Below are 16,626 nucleotides of genomic sequence, written 5' to 3'. Positions count from 1 at the left end.
TTTTAGTTGATGTAGATTGTATGTCCTGTTTAACAACCTTTGGTTTCAACAAGGACATTAGAGAGATATTGGGACACTGCCTGGGATGCTTGTCCTCTCTCTATTTTGAAAATTTGCCATGTCATCTAAGGGCCAAGGCAGACGTTTAGTTTTAGCCTTGCCCAACTCTAATTTTCCAAACCTAGAGCATACATTTGGCGCAGATTGTAATACTTTGTTTGTACTACCTGTTGTTCCCTTAAGAGTGCATATATTGAGAACAAACAAGATGGCCAAATTATATCGTAGGAGTCTGCCACACCAGGTCCATCACTCGTAAGAACAGTGGGACTGAAGCATGATGGATTAACTAGTTCCCTTAAATGCAGCCATTTCAAACTTTAATCACCACAGCTGGGGACTCTTTAAAGGTGATATGAACTTCTTTTATACCTGAGTGGGAGCGACAAACATGAAGAATATGTGTCGTATTTTTAGAAAGTGTTTGTAGCTATTGGTTAACAGCACTCCTGTGCAACCTCGTTGGCCTAATTCTAAGGCAGTCAAATACTCACAAAGGGATTGTGGGTTTGAGTTCTTTCTGGGGTGGAAGAAGATGTATTTTGGAGATGTTTATCTAGTTTCCTAAGGGTCTTCCTTCTTAACAACATTAGCACTGAAGTGTGCTGATAAAATAACCAATTCCAACAAACTTTACTCCGGCACCTGTTCAAGTACCACAGCAGAGCATTTTCTACACTGCTAGGATAGGAATGGAGAAATGTGCTTGTTTTATGTCTGGTCAGAAAAGATACATGTTTGAATGGATGTGTGGGATAAAACACACCCTGTCGTATGTTGTAAAGGTATCGCAAGTTGTGGAGTAGCTTAGTGATCACATAGAGGAAAGTGGGTGAAGACAGAATTCCTCTGTGGGGTGAATGAACTCGGAGGGGACTTGCGTTATCCTTTTTATGTATGACAAAGGTACTTTATTTCTTACTGCACATTTCAATGCCATCACTCAAAAAAAACAAAAAATTCCTAGTCTTTTGTTGTTTCATATGGAAGATTATGTTTTCAGGCATGGAGAATGAAAGCAGAAGCTGTAGTGCTGAATTAGACGTTCTCACAAACCATGTAATAATTTGTTAAAAAAAAGGCATGACATTTCTGAGTCATATTAAAAATGATGTGTAAATATGCAGGTAGAGTCTATCTTTCCAGTAATGATCTACAGTGTGCAAAAAGTAAACCTTTTGCCATAAGTATCTCCTTTCTGCTAAGCACCGATCATTAAAAATCTCTCTATAAATATGTATATCAGAAGAAGGAAATGCTAGTTCGGGTTGATGTTGTTAGAACTGCAAGTGCAGTTGTATTCCTTGAGCTGCCTTGATGTTTCCTGCTGGCTCGAGCAGTGGGCATTTTGTTCTGACATGTGAAGTGAAGTTAGGAGAGTTTAGCGTCCGCATTGTGTTGTTCTTCCAGGTGAGGGTATATTAGATATTTTAATAGTTGTAAGGACTTTAAAGAGAGGGGAGTTATCCATGGATTGCTTGTTGTGAATGTATTGTATAAGTGATTCCATAGACTTAAACTGCGGTAGAGACCACATGATAGGGAGTGGATCTTGTATTTGGAGCACAGGGGAGAGCAGCATCAACGTGGCCCCAGTGGCCTAATGGATAAGGCACTGGCCTCCTAAGCCAGGGATTGTGGGTTCAAGTCCCATCTGGGGTGAAACTCTGTACATTCAGCTTTTGACTTTTACATTTTGAAAGCACAAACCACACAATTCAGCCCTTGCTTTACATAGACTTTGCAGCTATGGAACATCAATCTACCTTCAAAACACAAGTGCTGGAACTCAAAAACATTTGCCTACATATCCTTCTCTTGGGCCCAGTCTGGAGAATGGGATTTCAACCCACCTTTCTGGCTAGACATTTTTTATGTCCTCCTTTGGATAGCACTCGCAGGCAGTCTCCCATTTAGCATTAAAACATGTACTTATTTCACCACTTGAATGTATAAACTGTTGAATAATTAAAAATACCATGTGAAACTGCTATGTTGATAAAGAAGTATTTCTCAAAAAAAGTGCAGCAGATGGGAAGACAGTGCACCCTATTTTATGCTACTATCGCTGGGCCCCTAGTCTTAGAAACCAAACTGAGTTTAGGGAGGGCAGGGTGTTGTTTCAATGATGGCAGTTAAATAGATTTTTCAAAACACCCGGGGTGTTGTTAGACTGAGAAGTTGATGGGACACCTGTGAAAGGCAGCTTTACTTGTCTGCTTTTAGTTGATGTAGATTGTATGTCCTGTTTAACAACCTTTGGTTTCAACAAGGACATTAGAGAGATATTGGGACACTGCCTGGGATGCTTGTCTTCTCTCTATTTTGAAAATTTGCCATGCCAACTAAGGGCCAAGGCAGACGTTTAGTTTTAGCCTTGCCCAACTCTAATTTTCCAAACCTAGAGCATACATTTGGCGCAGATTGTAATACTTTGTTAGTACTACCTGTTGTTCCCTTAAGAGTGCATATATTGAGAACAAACAAGATGGCCAAATTATATCGTAGGAGTCTGCCACACCAGGTCCTTCACTCGTAAGAACAGTGGGACTGAAGCATGATGGATTAACTAGTTCCCTTAAATGCAGCCATTTCAAACTTTAATCACCACAGCTGGGGACTCTTTAAAGGTGATATGAACTTCTTTTATACCTGAGTGGGAGCGACAAACATGTAGAATATGTGTCGTATCTTTAGAAAGTGTTTGTAGCTATTGGTTAACGGCACTCCTGTGCAACCCCGTTGGCCTAATTCTAAGGCAGTCAAATACTCACAAAGGGATTGTGGGTTTGAGTTCTTTCTGGGGTGGAAGAAGATGTATTTTGGAGATGTTTATCTAGTTTCCTAAGGGTCTTCCTTCTTAACAACATTAGCACTGAAGCGTGCTGATAAAATAACCAATTCCAACAAACTTTACTCCGCCACCTGTTCAAGTACCACAGCAGAGCATTTTCTCCACTGCTAGGATAGGAATGGAGAAATGTGCTTGTTTTATGTCTGAGCAGAAAAGATATATGTTTGAATGGATGTGTGGGATAAAACACACCCTGTCGTATGTTGTAAAGGTATTGCAAGTTGTGGAGTAGCTTAGTGATCACATAGAGGAAAGTGGGTGAAGACAGAATTCCTCTGTGGGGTGAATGAACTCGGAGGTGACTTGCGTTATCCTTTTTATGTATGACAAAGGTACTTTATTTCTTACTGCACATTTCAATGCCATCACTCAAAAAAACCAAAAAATTCCTAGTCTTTTGTTGTTTCATATGGAAGATTATGTTTTCAGGCATGGAGAATGAAAGCAGAAGCTGTAGTGCTGAATTAGACGTTCTCACAAACCATGTAATAATTTGTTCAAAAAAGGCATGACATTTCTGAGTCATATTAAAAATGATGTGTAAATATGCAGATAGAGTCTATCTTTCCAGTAATGATCTACAGTGTGCAAAAAGTAAACCTTTTGCCATAAGTATCTCCTTTCTGCTAAGCACCGATCATTAAAAATCTCTCTATAAATATGTATATCAGAAGAAGGAAATGCTAGTTCGGGTTGATGTTGTTAGAACTGCAAGTGCAGTTGTATTCCTTGAGCTGCCTTGATGTTTCCTGCTGGCTCGAGCAGTGGGCATTTTGTTGTGACATGTGAAGGGAAGTTAGGAGAGTTTAGAGTCCGCATTGTGTTGTTCTTCCAGGTGAGGGTATATTAGATATTTGAATAGTTGTAAGGACTTTAAAGAGAGGGGAGTTATCCATGGATTGCTTGTTGTGAATGTATTGTATAAGTGATTCCATAGACTTAAACTGCGGTAGAGACCACATGATAGGGAGTGGATCTTGTATTTGGAGCACAGGGGAGAGCAGTATCAACGTGGCCCCAGTGGCCTAATGGATAAGGCACTGGCCTCCTAAGCCAGGGATTGTGGGTTCAAGTCCCATCTGGGGTGAAACTCTGTACATTCAGTTCTTGACTTTTACATTTTCAAAGCACAAACCACACAATTCAGCCCTTGCTCTACATAGAGTTTGCAGCTATGGAACATCAATCTACCTTCAAAACACAAGTGCTGGAACTCAAAAACATTTGCCTACATATCCTTCTCTTGGGCCCAGTCTGGAGAATGGGATTTCAACCCACCTTTCTGGCTAGACATTTTTTATGTCCTCCTTTGGATAGCACTCGCAGGCAGTCTCCCATTTAGCATTAAAACATGTACTTATTTCACCACTTGAATGTATAAACTGTTGGATAATTAAAAATACCATGTGAAACTGCTATGTTGATAAAGAAGTATTTCTCAAAAAAAGTGCAGCAGATGGGAAGACAGTGCACCCTATTTTATGCTACTATCGCTGGGCCCCTAGTCATAGAAACCAAACTGAGTTTAGGGAGGGCAGGGTGTTGTTTCAATGATGGCAGTTAAATAGATTTTTCAAAACACCCGGGGTGTTGTTAGACTGAGAAGTTGATGGGACACCTGTGAAAGGCAGCTTTACTTGTCTGCTTTTAGTTGATGTAGATTGTATGTCCTGTTTAACAACCTTTGGTTTCAACAAGGACATTAGAGAGATATTGGGACACTGCCTGGGATGCTTGTCCTCTCTCTATTTTGAAAATTTGCCATGCCAACTAAGGGCCAAGGCAGACGTTTAGTTTTAGCCTTGCCCAACTCTAATTTTCCAAACCTAGAGCATACATTTGGCGCAGATTGTAATACTTTGTTAGTACTACCTGTTGTTCCCTTAAGAGTGCATATATTGAGAACAAACAAGATGGCCAAATTATATCGTAGGAGTCTGCCACACCAGGTCCTTCACTCGTAAGAACAGTGGGACTGAAGCATGATGGATTAACTAGTTCCCTTAAATGCAGCCATTTCAAACTTTAATCACCACAGCTGGGGACTCTTTAAAGGTGATATGAACTTCTTTTATACCTGAGTGGGAGCGACAAACATGTAGAATATGTGTCGTATTTTTAGAAAGTGTTTGTAGCTATTGGTTAACGGCACTCCTGTGCAACCCTGTTGGCCTAATTCTAAGGCAGTCAAATACTCACAAAGGGATTGTGGGTTTGAGTTCTTTCTGGGGTGGAAGAAGATGTATTTTGGAGATGTTTATCTAGTTTCCTAAGGGTCTTCCTTCTTAACAACATTAGCACTGAAGCGTGCTGATAAAATAACCAATTCCAACAAACTTTACTCCGCCACCTGTTCAAGTACCACAGCAGAGCATTTTCTCCACTGCTAGGATAGGAATGGAGAAATGTGCTTGTTTTATGTCTGAGCAGAAAAGATATATGTTTGAATGGATGTGTGGGATAAAACACACCCTGTCGTATGTTGTAAAGGTATTGCAAGTTGTGGAGTAGCTAAGTGATCACATAGAGGAAAGTGGGTGAAGACAGAATTCCTCTGTGGGGTGAATGAACTCGGAGGTGACTTGCGTTATCCTTTTTATGTATGACAAAGGTAGTTTATTTTTTACTGCACATTTCAATGCCATCACTCAAAAAAAACAAAAAATTCCTAGTCTTTTGTTGTTTCATATGGAAGATTATGTTTTCAGGCATGGAGAATGAAAGCAGAAGCTGTAGTGCTGAATTAGACGTTCTCACAAACCATGTAATAATTTGTTCAAAAAAAGGCATGACATTTCTGAGTCATATTAAAAATGATGTGTAAATATGCAGATAGAGTCTATCTTTCCAGTAATGCTCTACAGTGTGCAAAAAGTAAACCTTTTGCCATAAGTATCTCCTTTCTGCTAAGCACCGATCATTAAAAATCTCTCTATAAATATGTATATCAGAAGAAGGAAATGCTAGTTCGGGTTGATGTTGTTAGAACTGCAAGTGCAGTTGTATTCATTGAGCTGCCTTGATGTTTCCTGCTGGCTCGAGCAGTGGGCATTTTGTTGTGACATGTGAAGTGAAGTTAGGAGAGTTTAGCGTCCGCATTGTGTTGTTCTTCCAGGTGAGGGTATATTAGATATTTGAATAGTTGTAAGGACTTTAAAGAGAGGGGAGTTATCCATGGATTGCTTGTTGTGAATGTATTGTATAAGTGATTCCATAGACTTAAACTGCGGTAGAGACCACATGATAGGGAGTGAATCTTGTATTTGGAGGACATTGGAGAGCAGTATCAACGTGGCCCCAGTGGCCTAATTGATAAGGCACTGGCCTCCTAAGCCAGGGATTGTGGGTTCAAGTCCCATCTGGGGTGAAACTCTGTACATTCAGCTCTTGACTTTTACATTTTCAATGCACAAACCACACAATTCAGCCCTTGCTTTACATAGACTTTGCAGCTATGGAACATCAATCTACCTTCAAAACACAAGTGCTGGAACTCAAAAACATTTGCCTACATATCCTACTCTTGGGCCCAGTCTGGAGAATGGGATTTCAACCCACCTTTCTGGCTAGACATTTTTTATGTCCTCCTTTGGATAGCACTCGCAGGCAGTCTCCCATTTAGCATTAAAACATGTACTTATTTCACCACTTGAATGTATAAACTGTTGAATAATTAAAAATACCATGTGAAACTGCTATGTTGATAAAGAAGTATTTCTCAAAAAAAGTGCAGCAGATGGGAAGACATTCCACCCTATTTTATGCTACTATCGCTGGGCCCCTAGTCTTAGAAACCAAACTGAGTTTAGGGAGGGCAGGGTGGTGTTTCAATGATGGCAGTTAAATAGATTTTTCAAATCACCCGGGGTGTTGTTAGACTGAGAAGTTGATGGGACACCTGTGAAAGGCAGCTTTACTTGTCTGCTTTTAGTTGATGTAGATTGTATGTCCTGTTTAACAACCTTTGGTTTCAACAAGGACATTAGAGAGATATTGGGACACTGCCTGGGATGCTTGTCCTCTCTCTATTTTGAAAATTTGCCATGCCAACTAAGGGCCAAGGCAGACGTTTAGTTTTAGCCTTGCCCAACTCTAATTTTCCAAACCTAGAGCATACATTTGGCGCAGATTGTAATACTTTGTTAGTACTACCTGTTGTTCCCTTAAGAGTGCATATATTGAGAACAAACAAGATGGCCAAATTATATCGTAGGAGTCTGCCACACCAGGTCCATCACTCGTAAGAACAGTGGGACTGAAGCATGATGGATTAACTAGTTCTCTTCAATGCAGCCATTTCAAACTTTAATCACCACAGCTGGGGACTCTTTAAAGGTGATATGAACTTCTTTTATACCTGAGTGGGAGCGACAAACATGTAGAATATGTGTCGTATTTTTAGAAAGTGTTTGTAGCTATTGGTTAACAGCACTCCTGTGCAACCCCGTTGGCCTTATTCTAAGGCAGTCAAATACTCACAAAGGGATTGTGGGTTTGAGTTCTTTCTGGGGTGGAAGAAGATGTATTTTGGAGATGTTTATCTAGTTTCCTAAGCGTCTTCCTTCTAAACAACATTAGCACTGAAGTGTGCTGATAAAATAACCAATTCCAACAAACTTTACTCCGGCACCTGTTCAATTACCACAGCAGAGCATTTTCTCCACTGCTAGGATAGGAATGGAGAAATGTGCTTGTTTTATGTCTGAGCAGAAAAGATATATGTTTGAATGGATGTGTGGGATAAAACACACCCTGTCGTATGTTGTAAAGGTATTGCAAGTTGTGGAGTAGCTTAGTGATCACATAGAGGAAAGTGGGTGAAGACAGAATTCCTCTGTGGGGTGAATGAACTCGGAGGTGACTTGCGTTATCCTTTTTATGTATGACAAAGGTACTTTATTTCTTACTGCACATTTCAATGCCATCACTCAAAAAAAACAAAAAATTCCTTGTCTTTTGTTGTTTCATATGGAAGATTATGTTTTCAGGCATGGAGAATGAAAGCAGAAGCTGTAGTGCTGAATTAGACGTTCTCACAAACCATGTAATAATTTGTTCAAAAAAAGGCATGACATTTCTGAGTCATATTAAAAATGATGTGTAAATATGCAGATAGAGTCCATCTTTCCAGTAATGATCTACAGTGTGCAAAAAGTAAACCTTTTGCCATAAGTATCTCCTTTCTGCTAAGCACCGATCATTAAAAATCTCTCTATAAATATGTATATCAGAAGAATGAAATGCTAGTTCGGGTTGATGTTGTTAGAACTGCAAGTGCAGTTGTATTCCTTGAGCTGCCTTGATGTTTCCTGCTGGCTCGATCAGTGGGCATTTTGTTGTGACATGTGAAGTGAAGTTAGGAGAGTTTAGCGTCCGCATTGTGTTGTTCTTCCAGGTGAGGGTATATTAGATATTTGAATAGTTGTAAGGACTTTAAAGAGAGGGGAGTTATCCCTGGATTGCTTGTTGTGAATGTATTGTATAAGTGATTCCATAGACTTAAACTGCGGTAGAGACCACATGATAGGGAGTGGATCTTGTATTTGGAGCACAGGGGAGAACAGCATCAAAGTGGCCCCAGTGGCCTAATGGATAAGGCACTGGCTTCCTAAGCCAGGGATTGTGGGTTCAAGTCCCATCTGGGTTGAAACTCTGTACATTCAGCTCTTGACTTTTACATTTTCAAAGCACAAACCACACAATTCAGCCCTTGCTTTACATAGACTTTGCAGCTATGGAACATCAATCTACCTTCAAAACACAAGTGCTGGAACTCAAAAACATTTGCCTACATATCCTTCTCTTGGGCCCAGTCTGGAGAATGGGATTTCAACCCACCTTTCTGACTAGACATTTTTTATGTCCTCCTTTGAATAGCACTCGCAGGCAGTCTCCCATTTAGCATTAAAACATGTACTTATTTCACCACTTGAATGTATAAACTGTTGAATAATTAAAAATACCATGTGAAACTGCTATGTTGATAAAGAAGTATTTCTCAAAAAAAGTGCAGCAGATGGGAAGACAGTGCACCCTATTTTATGCTACTATCGCTGGGCCCCTAGTCTTAGAAACCAAACTGAGTTTAGGGAGGGCAGGGTGTTGTTTCAATGATGGCAGTTAAATAGATTTTTCAAAACACCGGGGTGTTGTTAGACTGAGAAGTTGATGGGACACCTGTGAAAGGCAGCTTTACTTGTCTGCTTTTAGTTGATGTAGATTGTATGTCCTGTTTAACAACCTTTGGTTTCAACAAGGACATTAGAGAGATATTGGGACACTGCCTGGGATGCTTGTCCTCTCTCTATTTTGAAAATTTGCCATGCCAACTAAGGGCCAAGGCAGACGTTTAGTTTTAGCCTTGCCCAACTCTAATTTTCCAAACCTAGAGCATACATTTGGCGCAGATTGTAATACTTTGTTAGTACTACCTGTTGTTCCCTTAAGAGTGCATATATTGAGAACAAACAAGATGGCCAAATTATATCGTAGGAGTCTGCCACACCAGGTCCTTCACTCATAAGAACAGTGGGACTGAAGCATGATGGATTAACTAGTTCACTTAAATGCAGCCATTTCAAACTTTAATCACCACAGCTGGGGACTCTTTAAAGGTGATATGAACTTCTTTTATACCTGAGTGGGAGCGACAAACATGTAGAATATGTGTCGTATTTTTAGAAAGTGTTTGTAGCTATTGGTTAACGGCACTCCTGTGCAACCCCGTTGGCCTAATTCTAAGGCAGTCAAATACTCACAAAGGGATTGTGGGTTTGAGTTCTTTCTGGGGTGGAAGAAGATGTATTTTGGAGATGTTTATGTAGTTTCCTAAGGGTCTTCCTTCTTAACAACATTAGCACTGAAGCGTGCTGATAAAATAACCAATTCCAACAAACTTTACTCCGCCACCTGTTCAAGTACCACAGCAGAGCATTTTCTCCACTGCTAGGATAGGAATGGAGAAATGTGCTTGTTTTATGTCTGAGCAGAAAAGATATATGTTTGAATGGATGTGTGGGATAAAACACACCCTGTCGTATGTTGTAAAGGTATTGCAAGTTGTGGAGTAGCTTAGTGATCACATAGAGGAAAGTGGGTGAAGACAGAATTCCTCTGTGGGGTGAATGAACTCGGAGGTGACTTGCGTTATCCTTTTTATGTATGACAAAGGTACTTTATTTCTTACTGCACATTTCAATGCCATCACTCAAAAAAAACAAAAAATTCCTAGTCTTTTGTTGTTTCATATGGAAGATTATGTTTTCAGGCATGGCGAATGAAAGCAGAAGCTGTAGTGCTGAATTAGACGTTCTCACAAACCATGTAATAATTTGTTCAACAAAAGGCATGACATTTCTGAGTCATATTAAAAATGATGTGTAAATATGCAGATAGAGTCTATCTTTCCAGTAATGATCTACAGTGTGCAAAAAGTAAACCTTTTGCCATAAGTATCTCCTTTCTGCTAAGCACCGATCATTAAAAATCTCTCTATAAATATGTATATCAGAAGAAGGAAATGCTGGTTCGGGTTGATGTTGTTAGAACTGCAAGTGCAGTTGTATTCCTTGAGCTGCCTTGATGTTTCCTGCTGGCTCGAGCAGTGGGCATTTTGTTGTGACATGTGAAGTGAAGTTAGGAGAGTTTAGCGTCCGCATTGTGTTGTTCTTCCAGGTGAGGGTATATTAGATATTTGAATAGTTGTAAGGACTTTAAAGAGAGGGGAGTTATCCATGGATTGCTTGTTGTGAATGTATTGTATAAGTGATTCCATAGACTTAAACTGCGGTAGAGACCACATGATAGGGAGTGGATCTTGTATTTGGAGCACAGGTGAGAGCAGTGTCAACGTTGCCCCAGTGGCCTAATGGATAAGGCACTGGCCTCCTAAGCCAGGGATTGTGGGTTCAAGTCCCATCTGGGCTGAAACTCTGTACGTTCAGCTCTTGACTTTTACATTTTCAAAGCACAAACCACACAATTCAGCCCTTGCTTTACATAGACTTTGCAGCTATGGAACATCAATCTACCTTCAAAACACAAGTGCTGGAACTCAAAAACATTTGCCTACATATCCTTCTCTTGGGCCCAGTCTGGAGAATGGGATTTCAACCCACCTTTCTGGCTAGACATTTTTTATGTCCTCCTTTGGATAGCACTGGCAGGCAGTCTCCCATTTAGCATTAAAACATGTACTTATTTCACCACTTGAATGTATAAACTGTTGGATAATTAAAAATACCATGTGAAACTGCTATGTTGATAAAGAAGTATTTCTCAAAAAAAGTGCAGCAGATGGGAAGACAGTGCACCCTATTTTATGCTACTATCGCTGGGCCCCTAGTCTTAGAAACCAAACTGAGTTTAGGGAGGGCAGGGTGTTGTTTCAATGATGGCAGTTAAATAGATTTTTCAAAACACCGGGGTGTTGTTAGACTGAGAAGTTGATGGGACACCTGTGAAAGGCAGCTTTACTTGTCTGCTTTTAGTTGATGTAGATTGTATGTCCTGTTTAACAACCTTTGGTTTCAACAAGGACATTAGAGAGATATTGGGACACTGCCTGGGATGCTTGTCCTCTCTCTATTTTGAAAATTTGCCATGCCAACTAAGGGCCAAGGCAGACGTTTAGTTTTAGCCTTGCCCAACTCTAATTTTCCAAACCTAGAGCATACATTTGGCGCAGATTGTAATACTTTGTTAGTACTACCTGTTGTTCCCTTAAGAGTGCATATATTGAGAACAAACAAGATGGCCAAATTATATCGTAGGAGTCTGCCACACCAGGTCCTTCACTCATAAGAACAGTGGGACTGAAGCATGATGGATTAACTAGTTCCCTTAAATGCAGCCATTTCAAACTTTAATCACCACAGCTGGGGACTCTTTAAAGGTGATATGAACTTCTTTTATACCTGAGTGGGAGCGACAAACATGTAGAATATGTGTCGTATTTTTAGAAAGTGTTTGTAGCTATTGGTTAACGGCACTCCTGTGCAACCCCGTTGGCCTAATTCTAAGGCAGTCAAATACTCACAAAGGGATTGTGGGTTTGAGTTCTTTCTGGGGTGGAAGAAGATGTATTTTGGAGATGTTTATGTAGTTTCCTAAGGGTCTTCCTTCTTAACAACATTAGCACTGAAGCGTGCTGATAAAATAACCAATTCCAACAAACTTTACTCCGCCACCTGTTCAAGTACCACAGCAGAGCATTTTCTCCACTGCTAGGATAGGAATGGAGAAATGTGCTTGTTTTATGTCTGAGCAGAAAAGATATATGTTTGAATGGATGTGTGGGATAAAACACACCCTGTCGTATGTTGTAAAGGTATTGCAAGTTGTGGAGTAGCTTAGTGATCACATAGAGGAAAGTGGGTGAAGACAGAATTCCTCTGTGGGGTGAATGAACTCGGAGGTGACTTGCGTTATCCTTTTTATGTATGACAAAGGTACTTTATTTCTTACTGCACATTTCAATGCCATCACTCAAAAAAAACAAAAAATTCCTAGTCTTTTGTTGTTTCATATGGAAGATTATGTTTTCAGGCATGGCGAATGAAAGCAGAAGCTGTAGTGCTGAATTAGACGTTCTCACAAACCATGTAATAATTTGTTCAACAAAAGGCATGACATTTCTGAGTCATATTAAAAATGATGTGTAAATATGCAGATAGAGTCTATCTTTCCAGTAATGATCTACAGTGTGCAAAAAGTAAACCTTTTGCCATAAGTATCTCCTTTCTGCTAAGCACCGATCATTAAAAATCTCTCTATAAATATGTATATCAGAAGAAGGAAATGCTGGTTCGGGTTCATGTTGTTAGAACTGCAAGTGCAGTTGTATTCCTTGAGCTGCCTTGATGTTTCCTGCTGGCTCGAGCAGTGGGCATTTTGTTGTGACATGTGAAGTGAAGTTAGGAGAGTTTAGCGTCCGCATTGTGTGGTTCTTCCAGGTGAGGGTATATTAGATATTTGAATAGTTGTAAGGACTTTAAAGAGAGGGGAGTTATCCATGGATTGCTTGTTGTGAATGTATTGTATAAGTGATTCCATAGACTTAAACTGCGGTAGAGACCACATGATAGGGAGTGGATCTTGTATTTGGAGCACAGGTGAGAGCAGTGTCAACGTTGCCCCAGTGGCCTAATGGATAAGGCACTGGCCTCCTAAGCCAGGGATTGTGGGTTCAAGTCCCATCTGGGCTGAAACTCTGTACGTTCAGCTCTTGACTTTTACATTTTCAAAGCACAAACCACACAATTCAGCCCTTGCTTTACATAGACTTTGCAGCTATGGAACATCAATCTACCTTCAAAACACAAGTGCTGGAACTCCAAAACATTTGCCTACATATCCTTCTCTTGGGCCCAGTCTGGAGAATGGGATTTCAACCCACCTTTCTGGCTAGACATTTTTTATGTCCTCCTTTGGATAGCACTGGCAAGCAGTCTCCCATTTAGCATTAAAACATGTACTTATTTCACCACTTGAATGTATAAACTGTTGGATAATTAAAAATACCATGTGAAACTGCTATGTTGATAAAGAAGTATTTCTCAAAAAAAGTGCAGCAGATGGGAAGACAGTGCACCCTATTTTATGCTACTATCGCTGGGCCCCTAGTCTTAGAAACCAAACTGAGTTTAGGGAGGGCAGGGTGTTGTTTCAATGATGGCAGTTAAATAGATTTTTCAAAACACCCGGGGTGTTGTTAGACTGAGAAGTTGATGGGACACCTGTGAAAGGCAGCTTTACTTGTCTGCTTTTAGTTGATGTAGATTGTATGTCCTGTTTAACAACCTTTGGTTTCAACAAGGACATTAGAGAGATATTGGGACACTGCCTGGGATGCTTGTCCTCTCTCTATTTTGAAAATTTGCCATGCCAACTAAGGGCCAAGGCAGACGTTTAGTTTTAGCCTTGCCCAACTCTAATTTTCCAAACCTAGAGCATACATTTGGCACAGATTGTAATACTTTGTTAGTACTACCTGTTGTTCCCTTAAGAGTGCATATATTGAGAACAAACAAGGTGGCCAAATTATATCGTAGGAGTCTGCCACACCAGGTCCTTCACTTGTAAGAACAGTGGGACTGAACCATGATGGATTAACTAGTTCCCTTAAATGCAGCCATTTCAAACTTTAATCACCACAGCTGGGGACTCTTTAAAGGTGATATGAACTTCTTTTATACCTGAGTGGGAGCGACAAACATGTAGAATATGTGTTGTATTTTTAGAAAGTGTTTGTAGCTATTGATTAACAGCACTCCTGTGCAACCCCGTTGGCCTAATTCTAAGGCAGTCAAATACTCACAAAGGGATTGTGGGTTTGAGTTCTTTCTGGGGTGGAAGAAGATGTATTTTGGAGATGTTTATCTAGTTTCCTAAGGGTCTTCCTTCTTAACAACATTAGCACTGAAGTGTGCTGATAAAATAACCAATTCCAACAAACTTCACTCCGCCACCTGTTCAAGTACCACAGCAGAGCATTTTCTCCACTGCTAGGATAGGAATGGAGAAATGTGCTTGTTTTATGTCTGAGCAGAAAAGATATATGTTTGAATGGATGTGTGGGATAAAACACACCCTGTCGTATGTTGTAAAGGTATTGCAAGTTGTGGAGTAGCTTAGTGATCACATAGAGGAAAGTGGGTGAAGACAGAATTCCTCTGTGGGGTGAATGAACTCGGAGGTGACTTGCGTTATCCTTTTTATGTATGACAAAGGTACTTTATTTCTTACTGCACATTTCAATGCCATCACTCAAAAAAAACAAAAAATTCCTAGTCTTTTGTTGTTTCATATGGAAGATTATGTTTTCAGGCATGGAGAATGAAAGCAGAAGCTGTAGTGCTGAATTAGATGTTCTCACAAACCATGTAATAATTTGTTCAACAAAAGGCATGACATTTCTGAGTCATATTAAAAATGATGTGTAAATATGCAGATAGAGTCTATCTTTCCAGTAATGATCTACAGTGTGCAAAAAGTAAACCTTTTGCCATAAGTATCTCCTTTCTGCTAAGCACCGATCATTAAAAATCTCTCTATAAATATGTATATCAGAAGAAGGAAATGCTAGTTCGGGTTGATGTTGTTAGAACTGCAAGTGCAGTTGTATTCCTTGAGCTGCCTTGATGTTTGCTGCTGGCTCGAGCAGTGGGCATTTTGTTGTGACATGTGAAGTGAAGTTAGGAGAGTTTAGCGTCTGCATTGTGTTGTTCTTCCAGGTGAGGGTATATTAGATATTTGAATAGTTGTAAGGACTTTAAAGAGAGGGGAGTTATCCATGGATTGCTTGTTGTGAATGTATTGTATAAGTGATTCCATAGACTTAAACTGCGGTAGAGACCACATGATAGGGAGTGGATCTTGTATTTGGAGCACAGGGGAGAGCAGCATCAACGTGGCTCCAGTGGCCTAATGGATAAGGCACTGGCATCCTAAGCCAGGGATTGTGGGTTCAAGTCCCATCTGGGGTTAAACTTTGTACATTCAGCTCTTGACTTTTACATTTTCAAAGCACAAACCACACAATTCAGCCCTTGCTTTACATAGACTTTGCAGCTATGGAACATCAATCTACCTTCAAAACACAAGTGCTGGAACTCAAAAACATTTGCCTACATATCCTTCTCTTGGGCCCAGTCTGGAGAATGGGATTTCAACCCACCTTTCTGGCTAGACATTTTTTATGTCCTCCTTTGGATAGCACTCGCAGGCAGTCTCCCATTTAGCATTAAAACATGTACTTATTTCATCACTTGAATGTATAAACTGTTGAATAATTAAAAATACCATGTGAAACTGCTATGTTGATAAAGAAGTATTTCTCAAAAAAAGTGCAGCAGATGGGAAGACAGTGCATCCTATTTTATGCTACTATCGCTGGGCCCCTAGTCTTAGAAACCAAACTGAGTTTAGGGAGGGCAGGGTGTTGTTTCAATGATGGCAGTTAAATAGATTTTTCAAAACACCCGGGGTGTTGTTAGACTGAGAAGTTGATGGGACACCTGTGAAAGGCAGCTTGACTTGTCTGCTTTTAGTTGATGTAGATTGTATGTCCTGTTTAACAACCTTTGGTTTCAACAAGGACATTAGAGAGATATTGGGACACTGCCTGGGATGCTTGTCCTCTCTCTATTTTGAAAATTTGCCATGCCAACTAAGGGCCAAGGCAGACGTTTAGTTTTAGCCTTGCCCAACTCTAATTTTCCAAACCTAGAGCATACATTTGGCGCAGATTGTAATACTTTGTTAGTACTACCTGTTGTTCCCTTAAGAGTGCATATATTGAGAACAAACAAGATGGCCAAATTATATCGTAGGAGTCTGCCACACCAGGTCCATCACTCGTAAGAACAGTGGGACTGAAGCATGATGGATTAACTAGTTCCCTTAAATGCAGCCATTTCAAACTTTAATCACCACAGCTGGGGACTCTTTAAAGGTGATATGAACTTCTTTTATACCTGAGTGGGAGCGACAAACATGTAGAATATGTGTTGTATTTTTAGAAAGTGTTTGTAGCTATTGGTTAACAGCACTCCTGTGCAACCCCGTTGGCCTAATTCTAAGGCAGTCAAATACTCACAAAGGGATTGTGGGTTTGAGTTCTTTCTGGGGTGGAAGAAGATGTATTTTGGAGATGTTTATCTAGTTTCCTAAGGGTCTTCCTTCTTAACAACATTAGCACTGAAGTGTGCTGA

At 40.2% G+C, this 16,626-nt stretch overlaps 6 non-coding genes across 6 annotated transcripts; all 6 read left to right on the top strand.

Annotated features, from left to right (window-relative positions):
- Window positions 1-1,649: 1,649 nt before the first annotated feature.
- On the top strand, window positions 1,650-1,722 carry TRNAR-CCU (transfer RNA arginine (anticodon CCU)). The gene has a single exon. It is a non-coding gene; the product is annotated as a tRNA-Arg (tRNA).
- A 2,206-nt stretch (window positions 1,723-3,928) lies between these two features.
- TRNAR-CCU (transfer RNA arginine (anticodon CCU)) lies at window positions 3,929-4,001 on the top strand. Its single transcript has one exon. It is a non-coding gene; the product is annotated as a tRNA-Arg (tRNA).
- Window positions 4,002-6,208: 2,207 nt separating this feature from the next.
- TRNAR-CCU (transfer RNA arginine (anticodon CCU)) lies at window positions 6,209-6,281 on the top strand. The gene has a single exon. It is a non-coding gene; the product is annotated as a tRNA-Arg (tRNA).
- A 2,206-nt stretch (window positions 6,282-8,487) lies between these two features.
- On the top strand, window positions 8,488-8,561 carry TRNAR-CCU (transfer RNA arginine (anticodon CCU)). Its single transcript has one exon. It is a non-coding gene; the product is annotated as a tRNA-Arg (tRNA).
- Window positions 8,562-10,767: 2,206 nt separating this feature from the next.
- TRNAR-CCU (transfer RNA arginine (anticodon CCU)) lies at window positions 10,768-10,840 on the top strand. The gene has a single exon. It is a non-coding gene; the product is annotated as a tRNA-Arg (tRNA).
- Window positions 10,841-13,046: 2,206 nt separating this feature from the next.
- TRNAR-CCU (transfer RNA arginine (anticodon CCU)) lies at window positions 13,047-13,119 on the top strand. Its single transcript has one exon. It is a non-coding gene; the product is annotated as a tRNA-Arg (tRNA).
- Window positions 13,120-16,626: the final 3,507 nt, after the last annotated feature.

The sequence above is a fragment of the Pleurodeles waltl genome, chromosome 7 (assembly GCF_031143425.1).
Source record: "Pleurodeles waltl isolate 20211129_DDA chromosome 7, aPleWal1.hap1.20221129, whole genome shotgun sequence".
Classification (NCBI taxonomy): domain Eukaryota; kingdom Metazoa; phylum Chordata; class Amphibia; order Caudata; family Salamandridae; genus Pleurodeles; species Pleurodeles waltl.
Note: the sequence above shows the minus strand (reverse complement) of the source record. Positions and strands in the feature narration are given on the sequence as shown.